The following is a 23,893-nucleotide window of genomic DNA, read 5'->3' as shown; positions in this document are numbered from 1 at the left end:
TTAATTCCCTCTAGAACAGTACATTTTTGGTCAACGGTTTCACTTTCTATATATTATCTCGATCAATATGAAAAAATTATTTCTCAAGATTAGGTATCTTTAAGCAAGCCAATAGGTAGTAATGATACCCTTTTAAATTCACAATTACTTAGAGTCAATTGACGAAACAGATGAAAAGAGAATACATTGTTTTTTTGTCTATCCTAATAAGTGTGTTGTGATGTTTTGGATTAGTTTAGAACTCTTGGTGACGTCATAACTCTTGCGTTTTGTAAAATTGAAAAAAGGGAATTTATAAATACTTTATTTTCATATGTGAGTCGATAATTTTCCCCTTATTTAATATTTATTTTCATAAACAATTGATTTTGACTCTGATACAACCTTTTTCAAACAAAAAGACTCTTATAATTTGTTGAGCAAACTATTAAGAGTACATCCAAAAAATTCCTAGGATAGTTTCTAAGTTATACTAGAATAGGTGTTAAAGAAACTTTATATTTAATGTTTATTTTTGCTGTAATTAGGTTAACTTCCTTTAAATTGTATTCCCCCCATCTAGATATCAGGTGTGTTTTTGATTTTTTTGTATAATTTTGAGATGGACCAATAGGCAATTTATTTCTAAAAACTCAGAGTATCGTAATCTTCAAATCATACAATTTGTCTTTTTGGTTCAGTAATTTTTTTTGTAGAGGTAAAATGCTACGATAAATTATATTAAGAAAGAACAGCAATTATTTACGTGTCTAAAATTTACCTTTCACTAAGAGTTTTTTCTCCTAACTACATACAAAAAACATTTTTATTTAGAAAAAAAGAGTATAACTTGAGGTTTGAAGATTATAAAATGAAGATTCCATAAAAATAAATTATCCAATCCTAACACATCGCTAGCATGCGCATGTCCGATATACGTGTGTGAAAACTCACATTTAAATTTACCTAAAAAAAGTGGGCCGTTTGAATCTACACGCCACATTGCCAGAAGAAAAAAAAAAGATTTAAAGTTCCAGCACTAATTGATAGCATTTTGTATTTATGCTTCAATACCATTCAAACGTAAATACTTGCATTTTAAAGTTGAGTTTCCATAGCTATCCTATGAAACATGTAAAACACGTTACGACGTGTTCGGGAATGAATAACATATTTCTAAGAAAGTTGCATATTATAATCTTCAAACCTTAACAATCCTCTTTATTAAAATGAAGGTGTACATTGTACAAGTATGACCACACGTCATTATTTCTTTTTCTATCTTGAAATTGGAGAACTCCTAAGTGGAAAGTTGAAGTTCAATTATCGCAACCTCTTAGTAATAATAAAAAAGTCCTAGGGCCTTACATAACATCCCCCCTCCTTGACAAACTCACAACCTCTTCTGCATAATGGAATCTCCATCTACTTTCATGATAATCCAAAGTGGTAATCGTCTAAATATCTCAAAAAAGTCAAGATCCCTCTTGAAAACCTTGAATACCTTGAAAAGTTATTTTCTTATTATTCAAAGGTTGCGATAATTTCAAAATAGAAATAGATACACCCTACTTCTTATAAATATAATGTCCATTGATTTGATTCAAAATTGTACACGTCTGATAGATGTAGAAACTCACCTTTATTGCTTATCAATGAGTTAATCTTCTAAATAACTTTATTTATTTTATTTTATAGACATTCAGCCACAGGGTCGAGTCCTTCAATGACGAGAATACATTTTGAATAATGAAATAAAAAGAGCCTACTAATAAAGGGAAATATTTGGGTACTTCATCAGTTGTTGTAGTTCCGATTGGAATTTTACTTTCTTATTCAACCAAGTCACTGAATCATAGGTAAGTTCTTTCATTTTAGAAATCCTCTATTATTATAGAATATGTTTTGCATTAAATAATTATACATTAATATATTTATAGATTGAAATTGTATATAATAATATTACATTATATACCTTCCACCGTTCTAGGTATATGTTTACAATCTTTGCACTTTTAATTATTTAATGTATACTACCGGGGGGTCCATTGAAATCTGAACAATTAATAATTCAATAATTAATGAAAGTTGAGTAATTGAAATCAATTCATATTTCGATATATTAAAGCATAAACAATTAGTTACAAAATAAAACAAATTTGAGATCTCCAGCTTACGTACAAGTCCAGAAAATGACACTTGAAAGTTGAATTTACATTCCCATACTCCAAGAAGTTGGGCGTCTATAGAACTACTCTCTACGACATTAGGAAGTCCGTCCGAAATGTTGGAGACGAAGAAGGGTTCTTTCAAAAAGACCAAACTGGATCCGGATGATTTAAAGAAAACAGCCCAGGAGAATCCCCTCAAGTCCATGAGGGGCCTTGCAAGAGATTTCGGTCTTTAAACCAGAAGAGCCTCCTAGAGAGCTGTAAAGAAGTGGGTGGAAATACCCTTGTGAGTGTGGAGAGGCCACTTTTGACACCAGCAATGAAATAAACCCATCTCCTACGTTGCAAGATTCTTTTGAATAAGTCTTTTAAGTTCTTTTGAACAATTTTGGCAACCCAACATCCTTGGTGCCAACGCCCTCGGGTACAAATTTTGGGTGCATGTCAAGGGGAAGGCCTGCAGTGTCCGCAAAAAAACACCAAGTCCATCAATGCCACTGTCATTCATTACTGTGACTACATGCGCAGTGGGTTCCAGGGTTTGCACTGCCTGGAAGCAAATCATTACCACTACAAGCGGCTATATTAATTATTAAGAAAGCTCAGACACAAATCTATTTATAATGTTAACTCTGTTAAAATTATATTGTCGATTAATATGTTGTTAAAGTTTAAAATTCAAATTGTTTAGATTTTAATTAACCACTCGGTAATATATGAATGCCTTTCTTTTCTTTCTTCCCTTTTTCCAAGAAAATATTAGCATTTTCATAATAAACTCAATGTGTTTCAACTTTTGTCAATTGATTTTTTCTTTACTTTATGTATTAGATATAGGGATGGGATTTTGTAGAGGACAAACACATTTTATCGATTAAAAAAAAAAAAAAGAAGAAACGGTTGATATGTATACATTTTTGTCCTTTTTTCCATTATTTGATAGATTGTCTTATTGTAAATTCCCTACCACGAAAAAAGGACACAAGTAACATTTTTAGTGAAATTGAGATGGGGAATAAAGCGCACCCTTTAAAATATCAATAAAGTGGTGGGTGGCACTGTAATGGACTTACTTTAAGTACCTTTTTTAAAACCTTTAAAGTCTTCTAAAAAATCACATTTCCTTCAATAACTCAGAACTATCAAAGAGTCACTTCTTTCCTTTTGTCGTGGTAGGGCAGTAAGCCCTCTGAAAGAAGAATTCTCGCCTACCTTTGGTATATATATATTTTTTTAATACATAAAAAAATATGTATTTATAATATTTTCCCAGCTAATGTTAGCAAGGGTCGTAACACTATAAGTCTCGCTTCCGCCTTCTCTTCGTGTTCTCCTAAAATTCCATCCTTATTCATAAATATAAAATAATGCTCCGCTTTTGTTTGGAAATCATAGACTAGTCTGAGACCGTTAAAATTTGGTTTGCAACGAGATAGTAATAAAATTGGTAGCATAAACCGGTTTTTATCCGGTTCAATGCCATTTTTAAGACTTTTTTTTTAGAAACGAAAAAAAAAAGACCTTTTCGAAAAGGAAAATTCTTTCACCGATATAAATTCGGTCTGGACGGGAATATCCTTCCAGATCTTTATAAAAAAAAACCAGTTTGGACCAAGCCTCAACACTAATAAATAATAGTATTAGGTTTAGGTATGAGAAATCATGTACAAAAACTATTGATTTTTTTTCATAAATAATTTGCATTCTATTATACAATTATGATATAAATTTTTTGGTCTTTGCTTTTTGATGCTCAAACATAGGGACTTTTCCAAGTGTTCCCGGTCTCCTCTACATTATAATTCAGTAATTTTTCAAAGAACGAACTAATTTGGTCTAGATCGGTCTTGTAGTAGTAAAATTCGGTCAACACTAAAAAAAGAAGACCTTTTTTATACAAAAAATATAATCAAAAATAGGTCCAGATTGACTGAATAAATCACTTAAGGGACCATGTACAATGTAGTATGTCGTTTTTAGCCTCGCAACTACCCCGCGTTCGCATTTACCACAAATTTCTTCAACCCCCTTTCCTGATACAATACACAATAACAAACCCCTCCTACCTAATAGCTTTAAAATAAAGTAGTAAAATGCGTCTTTCAGCTAAAGTAGATTAATGGTCGTACTGATTTCGCTATTTATTATACCTCATATGACGTCAATACTAACTTAATAATTTTCCGTCATTTCCAATTATGGCGTTTTTCTTTTCTTCTCATAATTCCCATTGTTAATTCAGTTAAAAAATTGAATTCATGGAGGCAACGTATTTAGTCATGATGTAATATTTGATTATACTCAACGCCCCTAGTAGGCAAATTTTTTATCACGATATTAGGATAAACATTGATGGTCTTAGTCGTCGTATCGCTCCTTGATATATAGCTTTGCTCCTAACAGTGATTGTACTTTGTACATATATCCTCTATGATCGAATAGAAATAAAATTCGGGATCGGACCATGTCTTAACAACCCTAATATATACTTTTTATCGATGAAGAAACAAAACAAAACAAAAAAAAATTAATAAAAAAAGCTTAACATTAATAAAAATGAAATGCTTTAATTAGAATTTGATATCTCCCTTTGCAATTATATATTCATTGTATCATTAAAGTAATCCATCTTAATTAATAATGCATTGATACGAGTTCTTTTTCTAAATAGAAGCAATTTGTGACTTGCGTAAGTAGTTTTGGTCTTCAAGGTTATTATATATATAATATTAATATGCAGGGGGACGGGGTACAGTTGCTACACTTTTTACTTTTTATTCAATGCCTTCAAAATGGGTTGACTTTGACAGGGCCGGTGAAACCCCTTCACGGATTATTGAGCCGGGAAAATGGGAGTTTAGACTTTGGAAAGTTTGGATTATTGGAACAATCACTTAAAAAAAAAAAAAATTAAAAAATAAAACTAATTGGGGAGGCTTTTTGAAAAAATAAAAATAAATCTTTTTTTTCAGAACCATCCCTTTAGATAGAGACAGTTTCAACAGTTCAAAAATAGTAAATTTGAGTTAAAAATTAAAAAACAAAAAGATTAAATAATAGTTTTTTGCTGAATAAATCACTAAACTTTTTATGATGTTGAATTTTTAAATTTAAATGTATTATAACAAATTAGGGTTTAATATATTTTAGAACCGAGAAATTAAAACCCAAGAAAACTCTTCGGGACTCTGCTCTGGCTAAAAAGCATGCATGATAAGTGTAATTATATATAAAGGATTCTTTTAAACATTCGCAATTTTCTTTGGTCTCATCCCATCCCCCTACAAACCGGTTTCAATACAAATGTATACTAGTGGGGGGGGGGTAAGTCTGTGACGAATGTCACTCTACCACATCAGTTTGCTTCTTTACAACAACATAACTCCGTCTTCAGGAACAAAAACTTTTTGTATGGGATTAGTGTCATTATATTCGTTGTATTCCACTTTTTATAAATCCGCTAATTTTCCCTAGAACAATGAAGGCAGGAGGGTGAGGGGGGTTCCTTCAGGAAAAAAAATATGTTTAACACTTATGTGTATTTTGTACAGTTTAAATTGTAAAATAGACAACACATTTTTGGCTAAAGTGCACTACTGGATTCTTCCGATAATTCAAAAATGTGTCGAACAGGATGTTGAGGACAAACTAACGATGATTTTCCAGAGGCCTTGTGATCTGGAAGTGGCCAAAATTTTGCTTTGATGAGGAAAATAAACAATTATTTTTATGCTAGGGACAGCTTCTAACCCTTTTAAATAATGTCAGGAAACGGGTTACAAAAACCAAGGATTTGATCAAGTTTAAAAAGAAGCCTTCCCTTAAAAGATTTTTTCGTAATAAAATCCCTAGGATCATCATGAAAACCCAGTACCCATAGCCAGTTATGTTCCTTGCGTTGTTAACAACAAAGGTCACGATATTCCACCCTTCATCTTCAAGCAGGGCCTGAACATCAAAGCCAAGGTCTACATCTGAGTTCTGCGCACGAAAGTCTTTCCCTGGATCTGCAGCCTCATAAAAGACAGACCTTGGATCTGTTAGCAAGGCGGGGAAACCTGTCACACCAGCAAAATAACACTCAATTTTCTTAATTTTCGAGAATGTAATGTACGTCCCGCCAAGTTCCCAGGCTCCTAACTCGCCGGAATGGAACTCTTTAGAGTATTTTATCTAGGCGAATGTTCAACAGATTTCCAATTAAGGTCCCCACATCACCACAAGTGTGTGAGTGCTGGGATAAGAAGGGATTTCCACACTTTAACCTGTGGCACGGTCAAGAAGGCAGTGGGATGTTTCCAGGGATGTTGTGAACCTGTGGCCGGACTAATTGCAATTTTATTGATGGAATGTTAAATTTATGTTATAATGTTGTTTTTGTGAAAGTTTTAATAAAATTGGTTAAGAAATAAAGTCACAGCAGCGTTTTTAGATGAACTACCCTTTAATAATAAAGAAGAATAAGCATTGCGAAAAAATTGAAGCACTTGTTACAATTGTCCCCTTTGTACCAAGCGTCTCAAATTTATCTTCACTCATGGATTTTTGAATTTTGATAAAATTATATTGAGTGGTTGCAGAATAATTAATATGGTATCAGCTACAGCAAAAACAATGAAAAACTGATTTTTACAAAAAATAATGTTGTCTCAATAACAAATTTTACCCACTCGAAACAGTTTGTATCAAAGATCTCTAAGAAAAGTGGACAAAAATATTTTATTTTTTTTGGACAATAATCTACATTATATTATATAATTGTAATGTTAATTTTATGAAGCTATAAGAAATTTGCAACTATCCCAGTCTCCCCTACGTTATAAGTATGTTCGCATTACATAAATTGAATAATTTACAATAATTTGAACTATGTATTTTCTTTTCTTTACTTCTTCCATTCTCCCACATGATGCCTCCTCCTCCCCTGACAGCCTGTCTTCCTTTATTAATGAACAAACAAAACGTCTTCAAAATGACATTGCTAGAAGGACATGTATATGTATGGTTGTGTGCATATATTGCATTATTAAAACATTCCTGTATGTACCATCTTATACCATATATTTATTTATATATAATATGAAGTGGTGGGTATTTAATACCATTTCACTTTCTATTGCACCTAGGAAGGAAAAATATCAATAAAAACACTCTTCATAGTAAAAATGAAAGGATCTCAATTACGACAATATCAATGTATATAATTATCGTATATAATAATTTGATTGTTTTTTTTTTAAAAGAGACATGAAACAAAAAATACTCTTTAATGTTCCAATGTCATGTGATCTTCTAAAAATATAGATTAAATGTATTTTAGTGTTGCTCAGTATATTGGCGCTACATATAGTGGTACCCGTGTACGAATACATCTAAACGGTACTATACTAAACTGATACTTGAACCGTTACATACAGTTGTGTTACGTCATAAAAGATGGCGAGCAGATGACGTAACCCTATAATTTCTAACCTACCCCGTCTCCTTAGCCCATTCTACTCGAATATCCAAATTGAGTAAGTTCATGTCAATTGTCCTAAAAGACACTTTGTTTATAGTTTTGGTCGAAAAAGTACAGAAAAATACCGAAACAATATTCAGTGTTGGGGAACAAAACGTGGAATGTCCATTAATATTAATTTTCTTATTTATATAGGAAGGTTTAGTTTTTAGTTTTTTGAAAATCTGGTTCAGCCATCCTTTGGGCATAAATAAACTATAATAAACATTTAATCATATCGTCATCATGAGTAAACAAAAAGCCAAAAAAGCAAGCGCATCTCAGATCTCGTAGAAGTTTTTGAGGTGTAGAGGATTATGGACATTGTGAAGTGCTCCAGAAGCCTGGTTTTCAAGGTGGCCAAGATAAGGAATAATGGAGAAGACATCATCAGGAAAGCAGGAAGTGGAGGACACAATTTCAAGAAGGAATCATAGTCCCTCTATAGCAGGGAGAAGAAGATCAAGGAGGACCCCACCAAATCAATGAATGCCTCACAAATAATTTGTCCCTGGCTAGTAGGACCATCAGGAGGGCAGTGAAGGGCGACTTGGGATTGTTCTCATACATGAGGAACCTACACTTCCTTCTGATAGAGGTTATGAAGGGCAGGAGAATCTAAAGGTAAATAGGCAAAGAGTTGTGGCACCCTTCCTCGGCAGATTTGAGCCCGCTGGACTTACATGTGTGGGGTACTTTGGAGAGGGAAACCAACAAAACTCCACTCTCAAATCTGGACTCACTGAAGCCTGTCATAGGGGCTACATGCGACAACTTGTCTGAGGAGTTTGTTATCAACTCCAGCAAGGCCTTCCGGCAACATGTAAAGGCTGTGATTAATGTTAAATATGGTCATATTGAGTGACTATGTTTGCAATGGCCTTGTTTGTCGTTTTGTTATTTTTTTTGTTATTATCAAACATAAAAATATATATCGAAGTATTTATAAAGCAACCTCTTGAGTTCACGTTTTTCTGCCCAGCCCTGTACCTATATTAGTAACAGAACTGATGCAAAAGTATTGGTATTGTGACAACACTAATATCGCCGTTGTAATTTATGTAAGCAAATTGAACAAGTTTGAATTGGTATAATTAAATACAACAGGAGTCTTTTATATTACGCACTATTGCCCCTATAATAATGCTCACAAAGTGTCAGAATTGTCTGATCTCTTGAAATTAGTATCCTTATTCATTTTTAACCACAATAACATTTTTTTAATTTAAAATCGGTAAAAATAGAAGATTTTTTATTATTTAAAAGTAACTAACTGAGAGCTCTTGCTGATCCTTTAAAGAGTGAATGTATGTCTCCATATAATACGTCGTGAATAAAATTGATATTTTTTTTCAAGAAAAAGACGTTTTTTTAGCACTTTATTATTAGGAAATACATTTGCTACACTTGGAGGTCATAAGTAAGAAATTCCTTTTTTTCTATCTTTAATGAATTATTAATTGATTATATAGGTATTTGTTATTACATCTATGAAGTCTTTAAGGCAGAAAATGAATAAAATGCTCAAATCAAGAATTCCAAGACAGATGTATCAAATATCATCCGCATGACGTTAAAGGGTTAATTGATGCCATGATCTCATTTTAATCTATTTATTTAGTACATAGGTACTTATCAATTAGCCATTTTTATTTCAATAGTTAAAAACTACAAAATTAATTTATCGACCATTCAAAAATATTCCATTATTCGTATTAGAAGTACTGAACATTTTTCAATACATTTTTTGATTGCAATTTGTACAAGCTAGAATCCATAGCAGAACCATCTCTTGAGCCTTAATGATGCACATTATAAACTTCAGCAAAATCAATTCTTTAGTTCTGTAGCCTGTTGTTTAAAAATGAGGTATGCTCAGAACAAATTGACAGTGCCTCTATGTGAGAAACAAAAATGTATTATATGTTATTTTTTACTAAATAATATTATAACTCAGGGAGTTGTATTATTTTGCCACAAGACTACGCCACTCTCTGTTGTTTTATTTACAAATGAATATAATTATTTGTAGAATTAACAAAGCATTAGTAGAGCTCTAAAAATCACAGGCATAATCCCACTTCTTTTTATAATCAATCAGCGTTCTCACTCAATCGATTGCTTACTTTTTTATTTAGGAAATACATATTTTTTCAAATTTTAATGAACTAAAGAGCGATTTAAAATTGTGAGTGCTATCTTGCTCTTGGATTTTGACCACCACTCACTTATGCATTGAAATTGAATAATTCTCCAACATAAAATAATATAAAATTCAAACCGAGTTTTAAGAGTTTCCCTCAAAGATATTTCATGTTTGAAATTATTTCAGTAATAATTATATTATTCAAATGTCTAGAAAAATCACGTTGCTTACAATGACTTAACCATTTTCTGAAAATAAATATCTCCCTTAATCCTTAACACAAGTAGGACCATACATAAAGTCTTCATTTCAAATACTTCTTTTTTTGTGTGTTGTAACTTGTACAAAATCCTAACTTGTACACGACATAATATATACATAAAAATATGTATATAATATATAAAAGTATAAGCCCTTAAAAGACTGGACAAATATTTGCCAATTCTAACCCTCTTGAATGAAGGTCATTATATTATTCTACATAATATTATAAGTATTATATATTTTAAAATTTTATTCTTGTATTCTTTTTCAAGGGGGAATGTTTTGTATAAGCTGTAGACTATAGTAATTATGTTCGAAGGACAAACAGCCATATGGACAAAGTATCCTTGCTTAATATGTACATAGTATTAAAAGAAAGGCCAGAAAGGAATTAAATTCTCAATAAATTATAAGGTCAATGAAGAGATGTTCTGAATAGTACCTTTTATATAACATAGTACGTACTATTTAGCACAATAATTTGCTTCTTCGTTTGCCCATAATTATTTAGTATGCTTATACATCTAAAAGGTATACACGTACTGTAGACTTCTGAAATAAGTATATCTATTCTGAACTACGGATCCAAGAAATAACATAAGCAAACAAATTCGTTGATTTTACCAGGTAGATTTATCGGTTATAACCAAGGGTGGGTTTCAGTCGAAAAAACCTGGACTAGTCCGTACTGTTATACTTTTTGTTGGACCGAAATATTTGGCTCTTTTAAATAGTTAGATCAGGATTGGACACATAAATAAAAATCGGTCTAGATCAGTCCATTAGAAGAAAAATGGTTTCTTTTATATTTTGGTCTGTATCGATTTTATATAGGGTTGCGGAAGAAAACACGGACTGTTAATTAATGTTAATTTTCTTAATAATGTAGGAAGGTCTATTAATTATTTTTTAATATTCTGGTTCAATTTTCCTTTGTGCGTAAACAATCAATCATAAACATTTCGTCATCATGAGTGAGCAAAAAGCCAAAAAACAGCGCATCTCAGATCTAGATGTTAAAGTGTAGGTGGCGAGGATTATGAAGCCTAGTTTTTAAAGTTGGAAAGATGAAGAATGATAGAGATGACCTCTAAAGGAAGGCAAAAAGTGGGTGGCACAATTTAAAGAGGGCGCCTGGAATTCCTTTCCAGCTTGGAGAAGAAGATCGAGGAGGAACTCATCAATTCGATGAATCGCCTCCCCAACACTCCTACGTAGCTGCTATGACCAATTGAAAGGCTCCTTGAAATGGTCTTCCAACACGAGGACAACATACCACCCTTTCACAGAGGTCATGAAGGCAAGGAGGCTCTAAAGTCCACGTTCTGCTTCTACCTTGTAAATGAACTGTTCATTACGTCATGTATGTTAACAAATTGTGAATATCTTGTTCATGGCGTCCTCTAATGTTTAAAAGTATTTCAAACGTACACATATTTTTTTTTTTTTGATCTAACTAATTTTGGGTTTAAAAAAGTTCGGTTTGGAACGGTCACATAGAGAAATTTATTCTAGATCCGTCACACAAAAGGACTTATAACATCAAGTGGAATAGGATTAATTGATTATACATCTAAAATTCTTAATTTTTTTAAATCTGTGTATTTCATTTTATAATTTATAAAACTGAGTTATAACGTATTACTCAATTGATGTATATATAGAAGTACTTTGTAGATTTTTAAGTTATTTCAGATGTTTCTAGACATTTGTTATCTAAAAAGAATTAAGAACAATTGATCTAAGAAATACGAAAAAAATATTTATCCATACAGCGAGACCAAAAAAATATTGCAGTCTAGGGTTTAAAAGATCTAAATCGAAATGTCGGTCGAAATCACAGAAGGAAAATCAATAATTTTACTGAACCTAAAAAAATAATCGGTTCTGGACCAAAATCCTAAAGTTATGAAAAGGAACCACTCTCCATCTTTTTTGGTTTTCTTTTCTTACTTTTATCATTCCATAATTATATTACTTCTTAATATGGGTATCATAATACTATTAATATTTCAATAAGTACCTACTATTACATTATAGATATTGATATACATATCATTAGTTGTAAAAAAATATGAACTGCTGCTATGTTAAAAAAAAAAAAAGAAACACAAAATGAACGTGGTAATCAAGACAATTTAAAGAATGTTTTGGAGGAAAGAAGTGTAGCTTCCATGAAGTTTTATTTTGGGTTGGTTGCAAATAGCTATAAGGGGAATGAAATAAACATTAATTCTTAATCCAGCAAGAACGACAAAGCCAGGAATGATTCCGATGTCCATCCTCAATTATTCTCTGAGTCCAGAATAATTATAACTGCATTGAAAAATAAAAAAAAGCACGTTTCAGATTGCCAATTTAAAAATACTCGCACGCAAGAAAATACTTATAATTTACAACTCTGCTTTGTATATCAATCAATTTCATTTTTTAACTAGTTAGTATACATATGAATTTCCACCATTCATGTGTATTTTGTCATTTATAAGCCATGACTGGTTTGTAATTAAACTGTCAAAAATCCCTTGAAGCTCTGTGAAATATCCCTTCCCCCCTCCCCTCTTCAATGTGTCGTCGTCTACTTTACACAAAGAATATACAAAGGATTTATTAAATCATATGAATTGCCCTAATTGAAGATGACAAAAACCAAAAATAAATAAGTCTAAGAATAATGCAATTGTATATGATTATTTTTTTTTTACCAAACAACCAAAGTCTACATAATATCATTACAAATAAATACATGGGTGCATTTTTGCTTAGTAACTATATAACGATAACTTGACTATTAGTGGAAAGATGTAAGTTTATTGTGTAAAAATTAAAAATGTCTAATCTGAAAGATCTTTGAGTGATTGGGGGAAAAGCGAAATGTGTTTTAACCGTACCTACTTAGTCTATATAAGGAACACAAAATTTCGAGAAATCAATGGTCTAAGTATATAGAACGTTGCCTTTTGAAAAAATAAGACTTTGTAAAGAAATTAGATTTGTCTGGGGCAAAAGTGAAAATTTTTTATTATCCAAATAATGTATTTTTTTCATTAATGTATAAAAAATAATACATATGGTAGGATCAACTGTTATAAAGCCTAAGAATCGTTGGTACTCCCTAATATTTGCTAACAAAATTAATTCAAAGGGTAAAAATCCACTGACAAAAAAGAATTCGGTTAAATAGAAAGGATACACACTTACATTATAATAGTAATTTTGAATAAAGTTTGTATGATGAGTAGGTTCTATAAGTCTTCTCCTCTCTCAATTCAGCTGCTTTTTAGATTTGTTTATTTAAAAAAGTCCTAAGTAATTATGTTTAGCTCATGTAACATTTTTTGAGTAAATATTGGAGTGCCCCAAAATTTTCCAGAAAAGAGGTGATTGATTCTAGAACATACCTAAAATTAATATTATAGAAAAAATTCCCATTTATCTAGTAAAACAAAGTTTGTCTGTATGCTTTTCGTTAATCCATTTTTGAATGTAGATATTTGATCTAAGAAATAACAATGTAATCAGCGTGTGCGTTATATTAAAAAAGAATAAAATGTAGTAATGAAAATCGTGTATATTTTGGGCATTTAAGAAAAAAATCAAAAAACAACATGAAAACTCTGAGAATTTATAGAAGGTTTAAAAATAGAGCAACTTAGCTCTAATGACGTTTCATTCAGATAAAGTATAATCAGCTGTGAGGAGGGGAGAAGAAAATTATCTAGGGGATTTGAATGAATTACTCTCATGTAGGTACTCGATTTTACTCTGAGTCCAACAAGGACTTACAATTATATCTCCGCAACAAATTATCAAGATTCTCTTATGAGCACACACTGTTTTGAGTCTAATTAAATATAGTAGGAAAGGAAAATTCATTCATCAGATGATCAACTCCAAAAAAATAAAAAATGGGTTGCAAAAAAATCACAACTTTTGTTTCTATGTTGAGGGGAAGGCATGCAGTGTCTGTCATCCAAACACTGAGGTCCTCAAAGCCACTGTCAGCCAGTACTGGTACGCCATGATAGAGGACTTTTGTTGCGATCATTGCCGCTATGTACCATTACATTAATGATTAAGAGTGCTCAGATACACATCTTTTTAAAGTATTAATTTTGTTGAAATTCTATTGTTAATTAATGAATTATATCGTATTGAAGTTTTCAATTCAATGTGTTCAGATTACAACAAAAGTTACGGATCGATTTTGATCATACTTAGTATGAAGATAACAAAATGTATAGTCACAATAAGAGGCCACTAAATTTTGAAAAGTCAAGATCAAAGGTCCAGGTAACACAAAACGTAAAAATAAAAATCATAATTTACCAAATGGAACAAATTGGACAACACCATTCAATTTTGATTTATGCGGAGGTTTTGTACTCTAATGAGTGCCCTTTGTACTTTAAAAATGGCTTTCTCAGGATCCAGCTCAAACAAAAATTTTACAGTAAGAGAGAAACCCTAACAAACACATCCATTCGGATTCTTTTCAATAATAAAAAAGTATCAAGAAGTTCTATAACACGTCTTTCCGTTTCTTAAAAAACCTTTTGAATATCCATACATGTATGTGCATATATATTTAAATAAATTTAATGAAATAATATTTACCTATATAAATAGATAGGTATTTTATAATTAATCTATGAATGCTTTAATTTATTTGATGCCATCTTTTGGCTAAAAAAACCTACATACAAACCTATTAAAAAAAATCCGTCTTATCTCATATAGACAGATAGACAGGCAGGAGGCATTTGCCTACATAAATACTTATATATAATGCATATTATGTACATGTGTATTTAAATATAAATTTATTTTCAAAAATATTATCTTATATACAGTTAGTAATTTAGTTTAAAAATAAATTATATTTTGTAAAAGTAAATCAATCTCACGTTTAAATAGATGAGTGTAAATATTTAATATTTAAAAAAAACAAAAACATCTTAGGAACATAACTGTAGTGATGTAGATAAAAGCTACATCCCCGTACGTGTAAAATAGTATCAATTGGCATGAATTTTATAATTTACTTAACCTTATTCGCTGTTCCTACCGTATCATTGCTAACTTACAAGCAATAAGAAAACAAAAATATATTTGTAGACAAACAATGAAACGCCCTGTTATATTTGTGAGTAGTAAAAACACTATGTAAACAGAGGCGTTTGCAGGATTAAATATATATATTTTTTGGGGGGATTTTTTTTTCAAAAATCCACAGAAAATAACAAAATATTTCATATATTAATTTTTTTGGAAAAATATTTCAAAAATCGACTATTAAAATTTTTGAATAAAAATTTCAAAAATCAACAGAAAATTGATTTTTTTTGAAAAATGAAATAAATTTCAAATATTAAATTTTCTAGTAAAAATAAACAAATCCTTAATTTGTGTGGGGCTTCAGCCTCTGCACTCCACACCTTGTAGATTCCCCAGTTTAAGGAAAAAAGGAAGGGAAATGGCGTCATATATATAAACTTTAGGTCACAAAGTTGTGACGTTTTTTCACTTCCTTATTTTTATACCTATTGGCAGAGCTAATGGTTTAAAATCTCTTGAGTGAGGGAGTAATTATGACTTCTAACAATAATTTTATTATTTTTTTATATGGACTAGGAAGAAGTTTTTATTGACGTCTCTAACATGAGTTTATGTAGAATTTTATGATATATGTTCTAACACGCGTGTAATATTTTTTGGTGTTGCATTCTGAACAAGTTTTTATTTATTTTCAAAAGCTGTTATGATTCTTATTTATTTATTGAAGAGTTAATATAAATAAATCACAAGTACTTATGAAAGCAATGAGTAACAATGGGATTTTACTCAGGAGTTTATGTGAAGGTCTTTGTTTGACTTTGAGTAGAATTAGAGATTGACATCGGAGTATTTCCTTTGCTATATAAAGAGGGTTATTTGTGTTTCTTTCCTTCATCTCAAGGCTCCTTGGAGCTAAAGTAATGAAACGTCATGACAGCTAAGCGGCTCTACTTCCAAACGTCCTCAAATTGTTAGGATTACCCCTTTCATTTTTGCTTTCTTTTATTCTAGATACCAGCAGGTCATAGTTAATACACCTCTACGTATATGCATGAATAAGAACCATTTGAGTATCGTCCCAGTTATTAAAAGTGCAGGGCTGATTAAGTAAATCTGGACTATTTAAAAAAAGTATTTAAAACAAAGTTTATAGAATATTGTGCCAAAAAAATGATATATTAGACGATATATGTAGAATAAAGGACCAAAAAAAATGAAATTAAATTCCGTATGCGTCACAATAGCTTGTATGATAATTTTAAATCCTACGAACTATGATAGAAAATTTACCCGCGGATTTGTACTGCAGACATATCTGTAGATATTCCTATGAACTTTAAAGTAAAAATCACTTTTGATTTACATTACATTAAAAAACATAGAGGAATTTTGAGGATTTCAAAAGATTTATTGGGTGAATATTTTTCGTATTGCTTTTTGTAGGGACTTGTGTTTCTTGTGGACTGAAAGTTGGGTTCTACTTTGATAAAAAAGACACATAGATTATTACGGAGTCAGAGATGATCTCGGGATATAGGCTTGCCGATAAAGACTTGCCCAGGTACATAAGAACTTTAACCACACGAGTTCAATCCAAAGGATTTATTTATTTGCATTGGCTAGTGAATTTCAATGATTGATAGAATACCTGACTTCTCCTCTTTAAATATTTTTTATCTTTCTAATTTATTTATTAAGCATTATATTTGTTACAACAGTTCTAATAACTGTTTGATACAACTTTTAAAACATTTTCATAATTTATTTAACCAATATTTAATCATTTTTGTCAAATAATTAAACATTCCATCTTTTAAAATTGATTTAGCATAAATGATAATCATAATTACAAAGTACAAATATATTTATTATTTTTTTTCGGCAAAAGTGTTCGTTCAGCAAAGTATCCATTCTGTAAAATGGCATTTGGCAAAGTGGCTTTCAGCAAAGTGTCCTAGAACTAAGTTAAATATATAGCATAATAACAAGTTTAATAATAGAATGAAGTTTACTTGAGCACCCAAAAAAGGCTCAGGGCGCACCCGTGCGCCCAACTACACAGTTTCAGTTTCAACTTTAAAAAGACTTAATAAATGTTTTTTTTTCATATTTAGCTTAAATCGGATGACTGTAACACTTCTTATAAAGAATTGAAATAAAGCGAAAAATGCGAAATTACTTTTTTACCAACCTATTATATTGGTATCTAAAAAAAAGGAGATATTCTAAGAAAATATAAATAGATATAAGCCATTTGCTTAGCTCCCTATTTTAAGAAAATGTAGATGTTTAAAAGAAATATTTATATCTTTTTTATATATTTAGTACGTATTTTGAATTTTTAAAATGTAGAATTTAAAAATAGATAGGCATGCTCAAATAATCATGAAGCTCTCTATAATAAACCCATTAATATTTATGGAGAAGTAGTTGTTATAATATGTAACATACAGTTCTGGTTATGAAATATCCTTTCTGATTATAAAAAAATCATCTTATTTTTGAATCATAATTTATTACTCATAAAAAAGGCTTTATTTTTCAACTCTCATTATGCACAGTTAATGTTTGATATACGAAGTTTATTCGTTCCAGAATTGAGCTCGTACGTCAAAATTGTTTATCCACTAAGAAATAAATTAATAAAATCAAGTTTAAAACAGCGTTTGTGTCTCGTAGCCAATTATCGATCAGATTGTAAAGGCCCATCACTACAGAGAGTATAAGGAGGAACAAGTTCAGAAATTCGTAGAGTTTATCATAGATTTATGTAAATTATATTAAAAATAGTTAGGAGGAGAGACTTTGCTATCCGGTTAAAGTTACTAAGGGACGAATAAGCTTAAAATGAATTGCTATTAAAATATTGTAAGTTTTCAATTATAATAGTTCCTCTAATAGCATTTAAATGTGTCTTTCGTCATTTTATTAGATCTGGAGGATTATTGGCTATTCCAAGTGCGTGCACGTCCAATTAAGTGTCATTCCTAGGAATTTTACAGCCTTTTGCAGATGCAAAAAGTCATCTTTTTTGTAAAATTTGAAATAAATAATGGATTTTTAACGTACGTCTTTTCTAAAAAAATATTTTAATTAAATTGTTGTTGATAAAAAATATCTTATTTAAATTTTCATTTCTAAACAAAGCGTACTTTTTAAATTAGACTCTTCTAAATAATATAAAAAGAAGTTCATTCAAATACTAAAAAAATATTCTGGCAAATTGTGAGAGTTTTTCAAAAATAACTCAACTCCCCCCCAAAAATATCCTAATAACTTATCTATAAAAACTATATAAATTTTTGTTCAGAATCCAGCTTTAAATCTGAAAAAGAAATAACTTTTATGTTGGGGCACTCGTATCTCAAGTTAGTACTGTATGTTTATATATTACAAAGTATAATAAGTATTTGAGTATTTTTCCTCTTTGTACGCACAAAAAATTAAGTTATTGTATATTTTTTTCAAGGGGAAGAAAATATCAATCATTTTCCACTTTACTTTTTATTTTATGAATTCAAATCTTAATAAAAATCGCAAATATATTTTATTATTATTATTCTACATGGATTCCATTACTTTAAAAAAAAATATATACGAAATAAAAAATAGATGATATTTTAGGAGCATATGTACATTGTACATATTTACTATATTCATATTGTAGGTACCTATAAGAAAAATGTTTATCTGATGATTGAAGTAGGGGTAGATCCTTCAAGGCCTTTTCTACTCCTTGAAATGATTCAAAGAGAGTCTTTATCTATTTATTTATACATATTATTTAGAAAGGTATACAGCAATCCTACATTCATAGATTTGTCTTAAACATATCAATCTCCCATCCTTTTTAGATTGTTAAATACATTCTCGTACATATTATATCTTTTGTATGTATTTGTTCATTTCAGCTGCACAAAAAGGGAGCATGTAGTAGTGTCGCTTGGTATACTGGACCTATAGTCGTATTGCAACGGGAGTAGTCTCGTATGTAAAACAGTACTATAGAGAAAGGCAAATATATCTAAACAAGTTTTGTTTTACCTGTAGATTCTTTATGCGGACTTTTTTCAACTGATTCTTTTGTTTTCTTGTCAACCAAAGCATTTATACATAACATTTATTGAAGAAATTTTCCTCTCGGTGAAACAAATGAATGTCCAAGAACAGCAACACAAAGTGATCCACGATTTATAGTAGGCCGGAAACGCTTTTCAAAAATTGTTTTGTTCTGAATGAGCCTCATAGTACCCTCCAGACACTAAATTCATGTGGATTCGGCACTCTGCTCCAGTTCATGTGTCCAAGAAGTCCATTGCATTCCTAGAGGAGTATTTCGACGTGATCATCTAGACGGATGAGTGGCCCTCCAACATCCTACATCTCAACCTTTTCGAATACTAGTTGTGGTCTGAGCTGAAAGGAAGGTTAATTAGTCTCTTCATAATATCCTTGTCTCCCTAAAGCTCTCCATAAAGAGAAAAATGGCCACACTCACCACGGCCGAGGTCACTTACACGTTCTTCACCTTTCGTCTTTGCTAAGACTCTGTTATTAAAGCTAATGGCGGCTGTATCTAGGAGAAAGTGTCCAGAAGTGATCATTGCAAGTAATTATCGATTAAAAACCTATGCTCAATTATGAAAAAAAAAAAATATGGAGGTTAAAGTAATGTGTAAATACTTCTACCACCTACGTGTACTAAACGTATATTGGAACAGCAGTTCTTGAGATAGTCATAGAGAGAAGTTGGCATGCTGATGATGTAATCCCCTAATTTTATGAGCTCCTCAAGGGCCGGTTTTAGTCTGAGTAGGAGCATGGGGTATAGATAAATGTGCGGACCCTTTTTCTTTCTTTCTGTTTAATAAGTTTTAATAAAAAGATTATTTTCTCAAACGCTCTTTTTTAATCAATGGTCTGCATATTTCATCGAATGACGTTTTTTTATATATAAAATAATACTTGATTATTGGTTGTCGAATGATATTTCTATATATAACGTCAATCTTTTGTTATTGCCTCTTTTTAAAATGTCTTTTCATTATATGTATACATTTAAATTAAAAAATATATATATCCTGCGAAAAGCCCTTAACCCAAGAAAGTGGCCTGAGGCAAATTCCTCTGAATAAACCGACCCTGCCCCTCAATCCAAACAAAATTGTTGTTGTAAAAAAGCATGAATAAAATTAATCTTTTATAAAAAGATCCTCAAATTTTCTGAGCTAGCCCGAACTCCAAACAAAAATATTGATTCAGGCCTCTGTTAGTGCATGTAATTGGCTCTTAACATAATTTTTGTTTTTATGTTTTTAATAAAAAAAATATGAAAAGTAACAAAATACTAATACCTACTTTGTTAGTGGAACCAGTATAAAGATATTGGTATCGTGACAACATTAATATACATTAGAATTTTTCTCATTTCTCTTGAAAATTGCATTCAGTGAGATCACAGTAAATCAATCATTAAATTTTGCTGTCCCGGAATAAGACAGTGAATAAGAAATACTGAAAAATTTAAGTAATTTATTTCATATTTTCAAAATACGGCCCTCCAAAAAATGGTATTTTTGACCAAATCACCTCAAAATTTGATAAATTTAGCATACGTGTGTAAAACTTTACCTGCAAGTACCAAATCTATCCCAGTCAAACTTCTCGCCTTGCAATCTCTACGAAGCAGGTCTCAAAGAATAATAAAGATGCAATGATTGATACAATAAAATATCTTGAAATCAAGATAACCCTTCTTAACTATATTTTTTCAATCAGATAATCCATTAGTTTCTGAGGTTTTGAGTTCTTCATTTTTGCAATTTTAGCAAAAACTGTGGTTTAGAGCAAATTTTTGGTGTATGTCATGTTACTATTAGTTTTTTTTTCATTTCTTGAGGAATTGTTCTTTAGCGATATCCTTGCAAAATCTGCAAGGATATACTAAATAATATATTATGTGAAATTGAATAAATTTATTTCATATTTTAAAGAGAAAACATAAAACTTCTTTGAACTTCTTAGTTACTAATTTGATGCACTGTCTTCTCGGCAGTTACGATTTAAATTTTATGATCATGGTTTTTTATTTCCTGAGAAGTTGCCCTTCAGTGATATAAGGGGAAAGTTACTCGAATGAGATTGTATTTAATCTGGAAATACTGAACAATTAAATAAGCTTTTTTTGTATTTATAGAAGGAAATTTTAACTCATACTTAAATTCGTGAAATATTTCTAACTAATCAATGTTTCTTAAATTAGAGGGTAGACTTATATATATATAAACATCATTTGTATAAATTTTATTTACTCTGGATGAGCATAACACATCATTTGGCATCACAAATCGTTAAAAAACATAATCACAAGATAATGAAAGAAAAAATGAACTAAAGTTACCTCTCTTATTAAGATGTATAAATATAATGTACTTCAAAAACAACATCTTGTGGATCCCAACGTAGGGACTATTCTTCAACTTCACGTCATTTTCCCTTAGTTTACCTTGAAATCTTTTTTCCAAAAATAAACAGAAGAAAATGTCCCAAATCAGTTTGTAAATAGTTAGCCAATTCCTCCGAACTACAAAATTATAATTATTCTATCATTATTGGTAATTGTTAAAAGCTGCTTCATAAGGGCTAATTCGAATTCAACCAATCAATGTTTAGAGTATTGATAAGAGGAAAGGAGGAAAAACAATTGACTGTTGACATAAAATAGTTTAAATTTTTATGCAAGTAAAGGAACAACTATGATAAATATTAATCATTTGTTCACAACTTAACAATAGCTAATTCGAATTCAATCAATCAACGTTCAGAACATTGAATATGGGGAATAAAAATATATATTGACAGTCCATAACAAAAGCTGTGATGAATACTAGGAAATTGTTCATAGTTTAACATACAAATGGTCAATTGACAAAAGAATTTATAGATAATTTTCAAATTTATGGATTTAAGCAAAGGAGTGTGTCTGTCCCAAATAAAACTATTAACTGTAGCTGACAAAATAGGCAAGAGCGTGAATTTTTATTCGAACTTTATTCTTCTGAAATCCGAGTGTATTAAGCATAAAAAACAACAGTTGAAAAAAATACATAGATTGAAAACTCAATAAAGGATGTGTCAGAAAAGGTTTTCTAGATACTTATATTGTTTGGTCAACTATAAACGGTTTTTTTGCTTATTTTTGTAAATACAGTCACACAAATTGAAGTTTGCTACCGAACTAAGTGGCCATATTTAGTTCCCAGACAGTAATTTCAAAATAAAATAAACTTTATTTTATGTGGCCCTTCAATTCCCAGCCAGTAGTTACACAAATCATTATATAGGTAATGCATAGAGTCATGGATGAACCTGCTTTAAACGATCACTTTTTAAAACTTACATAGACTATTGAGTACAAAACAAGGAAGGAGTGGCTTGCTTTAGTTAATGATAAAATATGTAGGCATGGACATTGAACATAAACAAATGTTTTCCCATTACTGTCCAGACATAATGTATGTTTAAAGAGGTCATCTGTACAAGGCTGTCATTTTTTCAGTTTCCTTTGGCTGACCGCTTAATACAGGTTTGACTGTATATATATATTACTTTCTTGGTAAAATAAAAAATGTAAACAGTGAAATAAGAAGCCACATTGCAGTTATATGTATATGAAATATAAAAATACATGACTCATAACATCACCCTATTCAATAATAACACTTAAAATGGCTGAAGAAACATGTTTAAAATATAATAATTTGACTTGTATAAATACATTGTGTATGTAATGGATATGCACATTTGATGTACAAAATTGTGAATACTGCATAATGTATCATTTATTTACGTATGAGCTCTACATACTTTGATTACTTACAGAAAAAATAAAGATTTCCTATAATAAATTTATATATTATTGATGATTAAATTATTATTATTATTTAATTATATTTGAAATGATTTATACGGAAATTTGAATCCTCGATTGAAGTATTATTATTATTCAATCAATCATTGCATATTCAAGCTATAAAAACAACCTTGAATCATGACATAGATATGCACATGGATGCGTCTAAAAATCTTAAATCTTAAGGAAATAAAAAGTTGTCCCATGGAAGAAACTTCAATATAAATATCAACCATTGACCTCATCATCTATCTATATATCTCATCTACCACCACCAAAAGTATAAATCCTGTAGCTTAACGAAGACCATATACAGAGGAATATACTGGAGGTTGGCTGGATGGGCTTTCGCTCCCCCAAAAAAAAAAAAAGAAGAAATTTTTGGATTTTATTAGAATTTTTTTTGGCGAGGATAAAATTTTTTTACACGAAAGTAGGGTCAAGAATATTTAAAAAAAAAAAAATATTTTCTTAAGAAAAGTCATTCGGGGAAATTATACAATAGAGCAAAAAATTTAATATTTGAAATTTTTTTACAAAGAATTAAATTTTTTGTGAAAAATTGTGGATTTTTGAAATGTTTTTCGAAAAAAATAATATTTGATATTTCATTTATGTAATTTATTTGAATAAAATTAAACTTTTGTGAACAGCAGTGGATTATTTAATTTTTTTTTCCAATTTGCTTGCTGGTTAGACACATTAAATATTACTCTATTATTAACTACGCGGTCTCCATGAACTCACCCTTTTAATTGAATTAACATGATAAATTCTGCGAAGGGAAGAAAAATTATAAACGTCATGAAGGAAAACGATAAAGAAAGTCATAGTTCGAGTTTTTTTTGTGTAGTCAAGCTAAC

At 30.5% G+C, this 23,893-nt stretch overlaps 1 protein-coding gene across 4 annotated transcripts in view; it reads left to right on the top strand.

Moving 5' to 3' along the window:
- LOC121114993 (uncharacterized) overlaps nucleotides 1–23,893 on the top strand; it is a 181,626-nt gene that overhangs the window by 17,081 nt on the left and 140,652 nt on the right. For all 4 annotated transcript variants that reach the window (XR_011779400.1, XR_011779399.1, XR_011779401.1 and 1 more), the window contains exon 2: nucleotides 1,678–1,838. The gene's annotated coding sequence lies outside the window, so the exon portion shown is untranslated. The remainder of the gene's footprint in view (nucleotides 1–1,677; nucleotides 1,839–23,893) is intronic.

This window comes from Lepeophtheirus salmonis, chromosome 3 (assembly GCF_016086655.4).
Source record: "Lepeophtheirus salmonis chromosome 3, UVic_Lsal_1.4, whole genome shotgun sequence".
Taxonomy (NCBI): domain Eukaryota; kingdom Metazoa; phylum Arthropoda; class Copepoda; order Siphonostomatoida; family Caligidae; genus Lepeophtheirus; species Lepeophtheirus salmonis.
This window is presented reverse-complemented; position numbering and strand designations above follow the sequence as displayed.